Source organism: Bicyclus anynana, chromosome 4 (genome assembly GCF_947172395.1).
Source record: "Bicyclus anynana chromosome 4, ilBicAnyn1.1, whole genome shotgun sequence".
Lineage (NCBI taxonomy): Eukaryota > Metazoa > Arthropoda > Insecta > Lepidoptera > Nymphalidae > Bicyclus > Bicyclus anynana.
In genome coordinates this window covers 13,274,143-13,290,459 of record NC_069086.1, presented here as the reverse complement: position 1 = coordinate 13,290,459, position 16,317 = coordinate 13,274,143, and the positions used below count along the sequence as shown (strand labels likewise).

The following is a 16,317-nucleotide window of genomic DNA, read 5'->3' as shown; positions in this document are numbered from 1 at the left end:
TGAGAAGATACCGGCAAGAAACTCAACAGTTGCTCTTTAGAAAAAGTCATACAGTATTATAATTTACAATTGATAACAATTACTGTTTACATTTCTTATAGTTTTACTTCCTGTGTGAAGGTGGAATCTTTATCATTAAGGAACTCATCAATGTTGTAGTACCCTCGACTAAGTAAATGTTTTTTAACACATTGCTTAAAGCTATGCATTGGCAGGTCCATCACAGTCTTGGGGATCTTAGTATAGAAGAGTAGGTACACCCAAACCTACAAAAGATTTTTTTACTCTTTGGAGACGATATGCAGAAATAACTAACTTATGCCCGTGTCTACTGTGGCTACTGTGTACTGCCTACCATAAGGTAACCTATTACGAACGCTCAGAATACATGTATTCTGAGTACGAACGTATGGAGCAGAAAGTTCCCATTTTTACATATACTGCCTACCCTAGTGCAGTACTTATACTGCTTCTTTTAATGATTTAGACTCCATCCACTGCAACCCCATGATACGCCTGACCATAGAGTCATGACACAGTATACATATCTTTACTCTGGTCATGTTTTCTGTGCTCTGGTCATGATTTAGTAAGCACCAGAACTTCACGCGAGATGGTACGTACTCATGTTTAATATTACTTAGCTGCGTTTACCTTTTGTAAAACAATGAAACAGTCTGTCCTGTCTAAGTATTTGCCTTGATGCTGTCGTTAATCTGCGTATTGAAACTCTAAAGGCGAAGGTAGGTACTTACAATGCTTGGTAAACATATTTTTAATGATTTTATTTTACATCAATATGATTTTGAATAACTTGTATAGGTACTATTTATGTATTCTATGGTACAACTAATGCCAGCCACTGACAATCAAGTAATCTAACATGCCTGCAGCGCTAACGGCTTGACGTCCGATAAAACTGATCGTGTTTTGGTCGCGATCGGCATGATCACCGCTGCAAATGAATTGAAAAGCAAAGGCTTTGTTTTTATTTTACATAAATCTGCTTTTGAATACCTTGTAGGTATACCATGTTATGTGTGTATGTGTGTACTATCTCAAATGAATCCAGACGTATTTATGCGCGAATATCTTTGCAGTGGGTAGTTAGGTACTGCAGCCAATCTAACGATCTCATCAGATTTGGCGCCATTTAGGAATTCGTAATTTCTAGAACAGATTTCAACTGATTATAAAACCAGATTAAATTAAACGAAAAGCGGAAAATCATTTACTTATTTTTAGAGAACTTGCAGTATCTTGTAAATATAACAATACACTCTCTTACCAATAGTCGCAAAGACTTTGTTATTAGTGGGTGGCAAAACCCCTGAGTGTTGAGTCCGTCATCTTTTTTTTTTTGATGAAAGAATATTTGCCACATCTTTTTAAATATGACCAATATTCCTTTTTCCTTCCAATTAGTCAGGAAAGACTGTGTTAGGAGTGGGTACGACAATAGACCAACGGGGCGGGGATTGAACCACCACCCCTCGGTGATGAGTCCGACCGCTCTTACCGTGAGCTATTGAGGTTTTATATCTTTCGATATAATTCAAAAGAAAAGTTATAGAAAAATATGACGACGGAAGCAATCTTATTAAACCATTTGAATTTACGCAATACATAAATAATATGGAAATTTTGAGGTTAACGACAATTGAAGTTCAATATTGAATTATGCAATATTGTTTAGTAGCGATTTTTTGTAAGTCTAAAGTTTTGCCATACACGTGATCAGTGTTGGCATTTATACGTAATCAATGTTTGCGTTTTTTTGCAATGTAGGTAAGCATTACAGCAATCTAGGCATCTAGAGTTTACATAACTCTATCGTGTTGATAATTATGTATAAGTAAGTGTAATTATACAGTGACGTGCAATTCATAGATGCAAAAATGTGCTCCCTACCTTGTGGACTCATTACGAACCAGTATTGGAGAAGGAATTTTAATTTTTACGTATAACGCCTATTGTCTACCCTAGCTAAAACCCTGTGCACACCATTGATATTATGTATGAGTAAAGGGTAAGTACTCATTGGAGAGGTTTTCGAATGCGAGTCTCCTTCAGGGCAAATCATATTGTAAAACAGGGAATGCCGTGTGGCATACAAAAAAAACCGTTTACCAATAAACCGTTGCTTAGCAATCTCTGACAGATATGATAATTTTTGTAAACGTGTTTTATTTTTCATAACGCTCCTTTAGTGTCACACACGTACGTCAAACGCCTGTCTGTACAGTGTAACTACATCTTACGCTAGCCACATACGACCAAGTTTACCGTCAATTCTGGTACGGCTTTGATATATTTTTAATGTCCACGTCGAAATTGTTTTCAAAAATCTATAATCGTGGTGTCCCAGTTATGTCATTTTGTAAAAATTAATTACTTATAGCTCTAGTCAGAAAATGTCAACTTGAATAAGTTGCATAATAATTATGGTGTTCCCAACGAATGTCTAATAGAAGAGCTATCATTATACAGGAAGAATGTGGGATGCACATGATGGGATGATGATGTGAAACATGTCAAACTCCTGACTTACAAGTGAGATTTCTTTTTAAAAGTGTAAAGGTTTTCAGATGAAAGAACACGAAAGAGATCGAGATATATGCATCACCATTTCATATGAACATAAACCGATTTGTATTCTATGTAAGTACGTACCTACACACAACGTCTGTAATACACTATTGATTGACAGTGAATGGGGATGATGACTAGGTTTGAATATATTGATTTTTATGATACATTCGGGTAAATAGAGTCAATATTAACTAATTTATACATAAAAAGCAAAGATTGTCTGGATATTTGCAAAATAAATGAGATTATAAAATTTCAAAATCTATTAAAAATATTTTAACGTAATTAGATGAAAATTCATACAGTTTTAGCTTCCTTACATTAAATGTGACATTTTTTAATATATGAACTATAAGCATAAACGCACAAATAACAAAGATATTAGTAATTTTGTTTGAACGCGCATACAAATCTAACGATCATTACATTGGCTATGACGTCATTAGTTCGAGCCATTTTGTATGGGGCGTTTTTCAGGGATCCGCGGCAGCGCCGCAAATCTGACTCTTTAAATCCCTGTAGCTCCGAAAGTAATGATCGCAGATACCCTGTTCCTTTTACAAAATTGCTTTACTATTAGTATACTGTTAATTTATATACAATTTAAAAAACTGTCATCATCCCTATTAACTTATGTAACAACTTTATGTAAGAGATATAAATTGGACCATGTCTTTATTGATGTTGCATTGTTACAAAATACGACGGAATTGCATGCTAAGTACTACCTAGTTGCTGAAATGTTGAATTTGTAACATTTTCATTTTTGAAACGTTTAGTAATTAAAAGTTACGTTTCTACTATATGGATTGTTTTTTGAAGCGTTTTAAAATAAGGTCAGGGAACCTTTTTAGGTACAATGCATTTCGGTACTAAATGAAAGGTGTAACAGATTTTTGTGTGCCCAATTTTTGTTACGGTTTCAGTGGTTTGAGATGTGAGTTGATAAATAAGTCAGCAAAGTTTGCATTTAAAAACTACATATAATACCTACCTGCTACACTGGAATATAGGTTTTAAAATAGTTCTTCCGCCTGCCATCAATTATGTTTGATCACTCTATAATCCCCTCTATAAAATAATCCACTCTACATTGTAGCAAGTCGTAGAGCGCATTCCATATATAGCATGCATAGCATACATTTAGATAGCTAACCAGATTGATGCATATACGCCCGGTTATTAATAAAAGGAGGTCGTTCCCCTACGGAGTATTAGTAATAATATAAGCAATTTGTTTGTTTATCTATTTTTTCCTACTTACACAAAAATAGCTTTGTTTTAAAAAAGCGACTATCGCTCTAGGAACTAGGCTGTTTTTAGTTCACGCACTGGAAATTTTAAGGAGGTCGTTAAAGAATAAAGTGTGGTGTATTTGACGAATTTCTGATTGAATGAACCTTTCCTGGTGAGATATTGTGAGTTTTATTTCCCCTTACCCCAACTCCTACAGCGTCATCATCAGTATCAGCCCATGGACGTCCTTAAGTAGACATATGAGTACCTAATATGCAGTGGCGTGCACTTCATAGAAGCATAAACGCAATGCATACCCTGAGGATTCATTACGTATTTGCATTGGAGGCGGAATTTTCCATTTTTTGCAATTTGTAGAGCCTACCCTAGTTAAAAACCTTGTGCACGCGACTGCTGCTTGTGCCTTTTGTTATCCCTGGATAGTGAAAGCGTAGTACTGTGTAATTGTTTATAACTACGTGAAATTTTCAAAAGATAATTTCAGCGAAATGTGTTAAACAACGTCTTATAATTCATTTATATAATAATTGATTTTTTTTTGCAACGTAATTGACAAACATGATATTCGTCGAGATTCAAGCTCCCTGGGTGAAATTAAGATGAAAGGATTTTGAAGAAGGAAGGATTGAAACTCTGATAAATTGCTTAATTTTTGGCCCTGGACAATATGTACCACTATTTTCTTGTAAGATAGAGACGCGCTTAGCTATTGTGTGCTTAGAACACGGAAATGTTTCTCGCTAACGATCCGTATAAAGATATAAACTGACTGTGACGAACTTGCGAAGGTCAAATGATTTTTAACTAATTTTATTAAAGCGTTGAGTTTTTGTTTGGTTTAACAATAATGTATTACCTTTATTATATTTTTTGTTGGTATGGTCTGAGTAGGTAGATTCTCGAACATATTATTTTAGTTCATTATATTGTTTTACCTTAAGTTAAGTATTTTAAAAATTAAAAGATACTTATGTAACTCTGTAAAGTGACTGCCGCAGTATACTAAGTATAAAATAATGTTTTATTTAAACAACATTTGTCATGTTTTTATTAAAATAAATCAAGTTTTTAATAAGGTAACAAACATTTATGTGTTAAAATGTTTTATTAGTTAATGTTGTATATATATAACTATATATAACAATAATAAACATCTTTACGTAAGTATACATATCTGTGTAAAGGTATCTACGTTAATATACTTAATATGTGAGTATGAATTTATGCAACTTGTATATATGTAAAGAATTTGCTGTATTTTTCCTTCTACAGCGACGTTCTATAAAAATATTTTTTTTACAGCTTCGTAACCATTAAAAAGGTACTTAGCTACATAGGTAATAACTGGTATACACGCTATAGCATGCAATATTGTGTTAATATTAATTTATGGAAATATCAGTAAAACTATACCGAGAAACAATACAGGTATCATCATCAGCGTAGATACTAGATGTTTTCAAGGAAAATCGAACCGTTAAAGAAAACCGCCTTCTCTGAAAAATGATTTTAAATAAAACACAGAATAAAGAATGTTCCAGAACGAGTCTCTACAAGCATCGTGGTGAAGCCAGTGAAGCCGGTGAAACCCACAGAACAGAGATCGCTAAAAGCTAATTAAAATACCAAACGTCACGCGTCTCCTATACATCCGCATTTGCAAATATTTTCTCATAATTTGTATTTCAAAATTTAACACTAACAACAATTACGTAAATTAATATACTATAACAATCAATAATTACCAATAAAAAAATACTGCATCTTATTTCTTTAGTTTTTGTAAACAGTTTTTCAAACATTTAAAAACATGAGATGTCTTTTTTCTGGAATAATATTGAAAATGCGACTCTTCGTGTTGTACTGGCTCGAGAATGTATTAATTTTTGAAAATTGATTTGAAACGGCTATCCGTGCGCTCTATCTACCTATTATTCTTTAATCTAAAAATAAACCAATTTACATATAAATCGGATGGAAAAATAATAAAGAAAACTAGCAAAGACACAAAAATTACTTACTGACACAAAATAAAAATAGTTTGTACTTACGTTTCGAATAAGGAATCTCCTTGTTCACAATGTCAAAACATTGTTCCCCAGTATGCAGTTTTTTTTACTGAGACTTATTACTAAAATCGGTACAGCAATGAAGTACGAAATATTATGATTTAAAATTTTTTACCAAAAAGTTGTTCACGCATTTTTATAAGCATTCACAATATAAAGTTGCACAGTAAATATTTATAGCAAGAGGTACCTACTTTTGAAAATAATTATGTGTAACTCTTATATTTTTCCAGTAATTCGATATAAATATACATATTACATGGCGCATAAGGAAAAGTCGTGTTGAAATTCAAAATGTTATTACAACATAAAGAAGTATTTAACAGGAAAATCGTGTTTGCTCATGGGGTTTTTATGTTGTGCATGACAGTGCAGTTTGTTTAAAACGTTTAAACTATGTTTTTGTTAAAGCAATTGTGTCATTTGTTGATCATGACTTTTACAGGGAATTGAGAGACGATATTAGTCATTGAGTAATTTTTATACCAACATACAGTCATATATGCATACTGTATCTCAGTGCAGTAACGATAAATATCGTATAGTATAAAATTATAGTATAAAAATATAGTATAAAATTAGTATATACATAGAATAGGTGAAAAAGTGATATTAAAAATCAGTCCAATTAAAAAAAATAATGATTTATAATTTTCTTTTGGGAAGAAAAAATATTGAACTCTATTCTCCTCGTTTGTAAACTGTAAATAGTTAAACATCAATTTTCAATTATATTCGCAGTTGGACACACGAAGGACTGTGTTCAAATGTAATGTCGATGAGTGTAATGTACAGCCTGCCACTAAGAATCAAGATTACTGTGAAGTCTGCTGGTCGCTTTTGGATGTGGGCAGTAAAAATATGTATACATATATGGAACCACTAACGATATTTCTATATTTTTCACTGCCCATCGTCCTACTGATTTGACGGTAAACTTGACCGTGTGTAGCTGGCATTATATTGCAATTAATCGGCTAGTTGGCACTTTTTTTAAAAGAGTCAAAAATTGTTCATTAGCGTTTTACTACACTGATAAAGTTCATTATAGTTTTTTAAACATGAATACATATTTTTTTTTAATTTTAAATATTTTTTTGACAATACGAGCCAAAACGCTATCGGCCATGATGGTCTATGTTTTAATTGTTTCATGACGTCACGTAATCACTAAACCCTACCCAAACAGTGTGTTTGACAAAATTATTGGTTAATAATTAGTTTGACTTTTGTTCCTGTAGGTACCTAACATCGTGACGTCATAAATAGATGACAGCGTTTTGACGTTTGGAATTTTTTTCTATATACCTACTTACATAGTTTTTAAATTAACTTTACTATGAAATCTTTAACTTTTATTAATAATAATTGTTATCGATATATTTCGATATTCTGTGCCTGACGCGAAATTAAAATTATAAGGATAAATGATAGGATAATGAGGAAATGGTAGGAGTCAACTACCCTATTGCCCACTAGTAATAAATACTAAGGAAAGAAAAGTACAAAGTTCAACATTAGCCAACTATCCATCCAACCAATCGCAGCATCTTTCTTTGAATTGGATGCAATGGCATTGCTTTGAAAAAGATCGTTCAAAAACTACCGCTATGTAGTTATATCTAGTGCAAGTTCTATTGCAGAGGTACACCGCTATTTAAATTATTTCAAATTAACATTTGGTAACGAGGTGATGCGTGCAAAGGCGGCGATAGCATGGAACGGGGTCACGAGGTGACATAATGCATTTTTGAAGGCTTTAACACCGCAATTTATTAACCTATATCTTTATTGCAGTGAGGCTTAGTGTATTGTTTAAATTTTCTATTATTTGATTGTCTATGTTTTATGGCTATGTATGTACCTATGTTTATATATGTGCAAACAAGATAGTAGATAGGTATGGAAATTTAGTTACGCAAACATTAGGGAAGTAGAAAACTAGTTTTAAGCTTAACGAAACGACTTTAATGTGGTACCTACGTGATACTGTTCGGACTTTCTCAAGTCAGCCATTGACGGTCAATTATTCTCACGTTTCTGCAGCGCAAACGGCAGCAAAGACATTTCATAAGTGGAGCCGTCATGCACGCAGCGACCAATACACGATCAGTTAAAGTCGTGGGTGCTACAGAAAAGAACTTAAATGTATGTCATAATTGGAACTTCCGATCAAAAATGGAAGGAAATTCAATGCCGTTTTTAATATTTAATTTACATACGAGTATATCTTCACCTTCTGTCGCAAACATAAATTATACATTTTATTTAAGTGACAATTTCAATTAAATATTTACCCGTATGATGGGACATACCTATTTAAGTGTAGATACATAGAAAGAAAGAATACAATAAGGAACTTAAACAAACTATACAAATCATGCCCACGAGGAATGGTGGCAAGAACACTCACGGCTGCATTTCCGTGCTGGACAGCCAGGCTGATCCTTTGCGCAAAATTGAGCCAGCCCTTCACCACCAGTCACCAGTCAAGGCACTAACAGCGAAAGAAAGGTGCATAATATGTAAATGTTATTGACATAACTTTAATAACAAATTTTTAATAGTACCTAATAAATATTATACCTATGTACCTACTATCAACACATCCTTGGCGTTTTTATTTTAACTAATGTTTGCCTAATGCCTAGTGGTCTATTTAATTCTGAACGCCTGCCTATTGTTTATTTATTTAATACACTTTATTTGTACACCACAAAAATAAAAGAAAACAAGCAAGACAGAAACACAAGAAAAAGTAGAATACAAAAGGCGGCCTTATCGCTTAGTAGCGATCTCTTCCAGGCAACCTTAGGCTTAGGAACTTATTAGGACAACTGTAGGTGGTGTGTACGTAATAATATTGTACATATACATACATACAAATAACTACACACTAATACATAAACCATAATACACAAATTATATAATAATTATAAATATCATAAAATAAACTAATATATAAATATATCATTATGTCGTATGATAAATATTCTAATAAAATAAAATATGTAACTAGTGACTAAGATAATATGTCTTAACGGATTTTTTAAACATATCAAGGGATTTGGATTTCCGAATGTCGACTGGGAGTGCATTCCATAGCTTAACAGCACGAACAACAAATGAACACTTATAAAATTTACTCCTATGGAAAGGCATACACAGAGTAAGAGCACGACATGTTCTTAGCTCTGATTGCACTCCCAGAAATGTGAATTTCTCCTTAAGATAAGGAGGATATTTTGGATTAAAGAGCACACAGTACAGAAGAGAAAGTACATGCAGATCCCGGCGACGGCGAATAGGAAGCCACTTGAGTTTCTGACGAAATTCAGATATATGGTCATATTTGCGAAGGCTAAATATAAACCGAATTGCAACATTTTGAAGTCGCTCAAGTTTATTAAGATAGTCCTCAGTCAAACTGGGATAGCTTGCGTCCGCATAATCGAGAACAGAGAGTAGGAGAGAATTTGCTAACATAACTTTGGTAGGAATTGGAAGAAGAGAACGTAGGCGTCGTAACGAACTCAACGTCGCAAACGTCCTCCTACTCAACTCCTTGATATGCATGCACCACGATAATTCCTTGTCCATAACAACTCCAAGGTTTTTAACCGAATCACAATACGGTATCATGACACCGTTGTAAATAATAGGTGGTACGTCGCCCCAAACAACTCTTGAGATTAGACTAGGACTGCCAATAATAATTGTTTTTGATTTAATAGGGTTAACCTTAAGCCCATACTGTTTGCTCCATACTGAAATTGCATTTAGATCTTTATTAATAGCAGACACAGCAGAGCCAAGGTTCTCAAGAGTTGACGAGCGATATATTTGCACATCATCTGCATACATATGGTAGAGAGAAGTGAAACATTGAGTGATAGAATTAATGAATATGAGGTACCCCGGCCGAAACATCACACCAAGATGAGAAAGAATCGTGAACGCGAATACGCTGTTTACGGCCATTGAGGTAACTCCGAAACCAGTCAACCACCGATGGAGATATGTTAAGAGAGCATAATAAACCCAACAAAATGTCATAGTCAACAGTGTTAAAAGCATTACTAAAATCTAGCAGAACTAAGACTGTGAGTTGTCTATTATCCATCGCCCAGCGGATATCATCAGTAACTTTTGCTAAAGCTGTGACCGTACTATGACCAGGGCGAAAACCGGATTGAAAGGGACTTAGAATGGAATGTTTGCTAAGAAAAAGACTCAACTGTCGGAAAACCAATTTTTCAAGGACTTTTGACAGAAAAGGCAAAATTGAAATAGGTCGAAAGTCTGAGAAGGAATTAGGGGTAATTTTTTTAGGTAATGGAATAATTTGAGCACTCTTCCATGCCTCAGGAAATTTACTGGAGTGGATGGAATAATTTAGGATATGGGTAAGAACTGGGATAACAATATCAATGATGGGAATGATCATATTACGGCTCACGTCATCAGAACCGACAGCATTTGAGACGATCGATAAAATGCTCTTCTTAACATCACATTCAGTGAAAGACTCAAAGAAAAAGGGTAAATGATCAGGAGTTGAAGCAGAAGAAAGAATGTTAAGTGTACGTTCTTTATCAATACTATCAATCGTATCGGAAGTAGCAAAATGTTTATTCAGATGTTCGATATCAATATTGATAGGATTATTAGGGGAAGATTTACCAACTCCAAGAGATTTTAGAAATTTCCAAGTTTTGGCAGAATTGCCATTTTCTACTGATTTAAAAATGTGGCGTCGTTGTGCATCTCTACATAATGTATTACAGCGATTCCGAGCCTTATGATATTTAAGACGATTCGCTTCAGAGTCAGTTGTTTTATATTTATATTTTGCAGAATTCTTTTTGTTCATATAAATTTTTATATCATCAGAAAGCCAAGGAGCAGGTAGGTGTTTCATTTTAATCGGCCTTACCGGAGCATGCACGTCATAGAGCTGAGTTATTAGGGTATTAAATAAGTCTACCTTGCAATCAACTGAATCTGCATCTGCAATAACAGACCAATCCAAATTCGTAGCATCATCACAAAGGCGATTTTTATCAATTCCAGCAAAGTTACGCTGCAGAAGTATTCTCGATTTTGCCTTAGGAGGACGTAATTTATAGGAAAGATAAATCAAATCATGATACGAAAATGCTTCAGCTGGACATTGACCATGCTTGAAGACGAAATCAGGAGAAGACACAATAATAAGGTCAAGAAGAGATGGAGTACAACCAGGAGAATAATGTGTAGCAGTAAGTGGCAGGACAGATAAACTACATGATTCAACTGCAGTCATTAACTTCTTACTGCGATAGTCATCTTTAATTAGGCATGTATTTAAATCCCCCAGAATTATGCTGTGACTATACAAGGGGACTACTTGTTCCAGTAAAGTTTCAAATGAGTAAAAGTAATTAGAAACAGATGGTGGACAATAGAACACGCCAAGAAGAATTTTTGTTTGCGATAGGACAACTTCTAGCAGCAGGTGCTCAGCCGCATCAGGTGAAGGAGGTTGTGGAGACGAATCAACAATAGAGAAAGAAATATAAGACCGCAAGTAGATCGCCACTCCACCACCACCCTTACCCACGCGGTCATTGCGTATAAGCCTAAAACCCGGCAACGAGTAGGACGTTGATGGTAAACAAGATTTAAGCCACGATTCTGAAACAAGAATGGCATGAATATTACGGGAATCAAAAGACGCAAGCATATCAGAATAATGAGCCGGGATACTTTGTGCATTAATGTGGATAACATTAAAGTTTTTCTGGCAATCCGAGAAGTGAGAATCAAGGGTTTCATCGAGTGGAAGGAAAGATGTACTGTGGAAACTATTATCACTAGACGACATAGACAAAAATATATCACTATCTAAACTGGTACATGACATAATTAAAAATATAAAACAAATACAAAAATATTTATATATAAAATAGTTATAATAATAATAAATAAATTATGATAAGTGTCTAAAAATGCTAAAAAAAATGCACCTATTTATCCTAAACCGCCAGCAGCCAAATAAAGATATACAGGAAATATATACATTTACACAGATTTACAAAAATAAAAAGAGAAACAAAGTATATTAAAGTACAAGAGAAAAAAAAAAAAATCAGTTACAGCAAAATTACAAATAAAAATAAACTAAGCTAGTACAAAAACATTCAGAACTACAAACAGATCTACAATCTTACAATTTACAGCAAACTAAAGTAAGAATATGATTGTCTATTTTAGTCTCAGAGGATTTATAAAAATATAGCAACATCTGTGGTATAAACTTAGACAAACTGTCATTTTGACTTTGATTAATAATCTTTGACAGATCTATCTCTCGTCAATGTCAGTGTGATGTGTTAAAATTACAGACGTCAAAATATAATTGCAAAATTAAATTTTTACCTGCGTTTTCTAAATATAACTAATAAGTAATAAGTAATTGAATGAAACAAACTAATTAAACATAAACTAAAATTGTGAATTAAATCATAATACCAAATAAAACGGATCAATGAGAAACACAGCTCACGAAATACGAAAGACGGCTATACACGGCTTATCTCCTGCCCGTTCTCTTCAACCTGGCATTGACACCCTTGGTGTCCCGAGAAGCATCACCCGTGGCTGAAGGAGCAGCAACAGGCACAGAGGCATTCTGCGTGGACGTCGGGATAGCATTCATCTCTTTCATTGACGAGATGCGGTGTCTCTTACCAGTCTGGTCAAGCACTATAATGCTTCCATCCTTTGTCCAGCACTTGGCTACGCCAAATCGTTGTCGAGCCGCCAGAAAAATTGAATGGCGGCTTTTAATTAAGAACTCTGACAAAGTGACCCCTGTGCCTTTCAACTTAGATTTCGATGACCAAACCATATTCTTCAGCGAGAAGTCCTTAAATTTGACAACAACAGCCCGTGGCTTATCACCCGGACGACCCATGCGATGACTGCGGCTAATTGCTTCTGGAGTCAACTCCGGCAGCCCAAGGCGCTCAGACAAGGTGGTCGAAATTTTAACTCCTAGAACCTCTTTTTCTTCTTCTGGAACTCCGTGCACTAGAAGAATCTTTCGCCTGGAATGCATCTCCAAATCTTCCTGTTGTTTGCCAAGAAGCTCAAGCTGTAGTTGCAGATTTTCCAGTGCAGTCAAAACAAATGTCCGGAAGGCTAGAAACTGAGAGTTTAAATTTGATGTTGGACTTGTGGCTGGGATTGCTGCTCTTAACTCTTTTTGGAACTCTTCCATTCTTCTGTTGAAGTGCTCACTGATTTCGTTTATGTTACTTTTTAGAGACTCCATGTTAAACAAAGTTTAGTAACAGTGAAAACAAAAAAACCAAAAGTGAGGTTAGGATATGTGAAATAGCACACTGTCACAAAAAGAAGCTTAAAGCCTGTGCAAATATAACCAAAAGGAGCTGGCAAGCCTAGGCTATTCACAGGTACATATGTATATATTTAATAACACTTGTATATATTTTAAAATTGAAAATATAAGAGATTACTTAAATGTGTTACTTTCTTTAAGCCTACCCACAGAGAAAAAAAAAAAATTTGAACGTTATTAATTCTATTGTCAAAAACTCTATAATCGTACGTATAATACGTACTATACATGTATACGTACACTAGTAGAGTCTTAGTTACTTAGCTCATTGCAATGTTTACACTCTTTGTAATCCCAGATTTACGACGTCGAACACGTGCAATGCCATGATTTTCTTATCGCGGGTAATTACATTTCCGGCTGATTGTCAACTTGATTTTTTTAGGATTCCGTGGAACAATCAACCCTTAAATTAGTGTCTGGAATAAAAAATGTCCTTCTTGTAAGTTTAGTCTCTTTTCCCTATGCGTTTTTACAGATTTCATCTCTTTGTTTGTTGTTTTTGATTGAGTTTTTGGAGGCTCCACTATGGGACTGCACCAACATTTTATTTGCGCGAGCGTAAATGTTCTCAGAGAAAGAGTCGATTCTAGAAGAATAGCGTAGAGGGTGATGTCTTTTAAACGGTGTCTCTTAAGACCTTTTCACACGAGCTGACGACGCAAATTTTTGACGAGCCCATTATCAACACGTAATAACTGGGAGTGTGTACCTTTGTTGCCGATTGGTTTGTTTTCCCGAGTGTCCTAAACCTTGTTATATCTACTGTGCCTAAACCGTAATCGAGTGTAACGTCCATCGGCACGTTTAAAAAGCGTCGTGTGCATAAACTTTTAGACCTCGGCTTTGATGGACATATTTAATTAGAGAAGTCAATTATTAAGCGAAAAAATATTGAAAGTTGGTATAAGGTAGACGAAATAAACAACGATGTAATGAGTACCTAAAATCATATGAAATTTACATACACTAATAGATTTATAGAGAGTAAGTAGGTATCTAGATAGGTTTAAAATAGATATCTATGAAACAATAACACTATCAAATCCGTGCAATAAACTTTTATCAGATCTAGATCATTATGTTTATGACTCTATACTAGACTATTCAAAGAGGCAGAAAATTATAAGAGGTACTTGTTCAATATATAGCTAAGTAGATATATAGGTACATACTCTAGCTAGCTTAATAAATATAACTATGTACTTCGTTATTCTCATGCTCAGACCAATTACCTTTGGACTTGTATCGCACCCAAATTCACGAACAGAATTGTCTGTCGTTTTTTGAGGAGACGAGGTAAACTCACACTCAAAAATGTTGAACACCTACAAATAGGTATATCATGTGTCCTTACACTACACACAACTATAAAGGAGATGGTCTAAAATTGTATGGTGCCCTGGCGGAAATAAAAGAAAATATTTTTTTGATTATACAAATCTACGAATTTACTTTAATTCTTTCGAAATAATATTCACTCTCTTCCAAGAAATGCAACACTATTAAGGGTAAAAATGACGGATTGATGACGTTTTCAATGCAGTAGTCAATTTGACGTTTGCCGTCAATTGTCATGTCATAGTTGCTTCAAGGGCGCCATCTTGATATAACTCAAAACCTTAGGTTTTATTTTATTTATTTCTTTTTATTTGGTTAGTTTAATTAACTTATTTAGATTTTAATAAAATCCTTGTATTTTTTAAATTTTAATGATACGGAGTACAAGAGTGGACCTGGAATCCATCTCCTTTAAATCGTAATACACACATGTAGTTTTAACACAATGAAAGATCGATTCTATAGACGCAGTTCGTATAAACACGTTAGATCGTGATCATATAATTTTGACAGAGTGGTAACGTCTAGCGAGGCAGGTCCTATGGTAATTGGTCAGAGCTCCCATGTGAAGGATTGCAGGCATAACGGAACCCTTAGATCAACAATACTATTGTTGTTGATCTAAGCAGCCTCTATAGCCAATCCCAGGTTTACCCATGTATGCTTATTCAATTTAATTTTAAAACAATAATATTTATTGTATTCATTATTTTTAATTTTGTTATTTTATACTATAATAAAAAAATCTTATCAGATTATCAATAAACTGGTTTAAGCTTCTTAAATTCTAATCCCATGTGCTTAAGTGACGTAGGTAATTAGCCTTTTATTCGTTAAGTATTTACTTAGCGATAAAATACGTAATGTAATTTTTTCTATGTATGGCAATAAACTCGACTAAATTTCCGTATAAGTAATTTGCTTTCTGAATAGACAGAAAATTATGTCGAATGTACCTACATATTTTTCCTGGCTTCGTAATCATATACATACTATACTATAGATAAATAGGTAAGTAGTTAATTTGGTAATTAACCTAAGATGAAAAAAGTAAAACCTAATGACAATTAAAAACCTGCGTTTTTAATTAAAAATTAAAAAAAAAAAAAAGTTTCGTCGCCAATGGCGCCAATTTCAACATACTCGTACCGTTCTAAAATTTGACATACCTACTCTATTATTCGTAGAACGCAAAACGCAACTGTAAACGTAAAAGAAATCAAATAGCGCAAGGCTTAAAAAACCTCTTTTTATAGACTCTTACACGTAAACATTTCGTTATTACCGTACCGTACGTCTTAGACCAAAAAAATGCGCCATTTCGTTGCACGGTAAAAAGTTAGGTCCATCATTAAACGCTAAGCATTCGAGACAATCAATGGACGCAGTCGTTCTAAAAAACACGATTACCATCTCTACACTGGCTGTTTTATTTTCGAAAGTGTTTCTAAGAATGGAAAAAATAAATAAAGAGCGAGAGATACCTATTAGTAGCGAAGGCTAAAATTTTCTAATAGGTAACCCGTTCATGTTTTATAGTCTGAATGTGTTTTTGGCTGAGTACTTGAAATTATATTTACATCCGTAAAACTCGAGTTACAGAATAACAAATCTACATATATTTGACATTTTTACTCACATACGAATTGAACT

At 34.1% G+C, this 16,317-nt stretch overlaps 2 protein-coding genes across 2 annotated transcripts in view; both read right to left on the bottom strand.

Moving 5' to 3' along the window:
- Nucleotides 1–679, bottom strand: part of LOC112054800 (anaphase-promoting complex subunit 15-like) — a 101,136-nt gene extending 100,457 nt beyond the window's left edge. Inside the window, exon 1 of the mRNA XM_052891528.1 lies at nt 670–679. The gene's annotated coding sequence lies outside the window, so the exon portion shown is untranslated. The remainder of the gene's footprint in view (nt 1–669) is intronic.
- Nucleotides 1–16,317, bottom strand: part of LOC112054805 (uncharacterized) — a 64,358-nt gene that overhangs the window by 25,720 nt on the left and 22,321 nt on the right. The gene's annotated exons all lie outside the window — the stretch shown is intronic.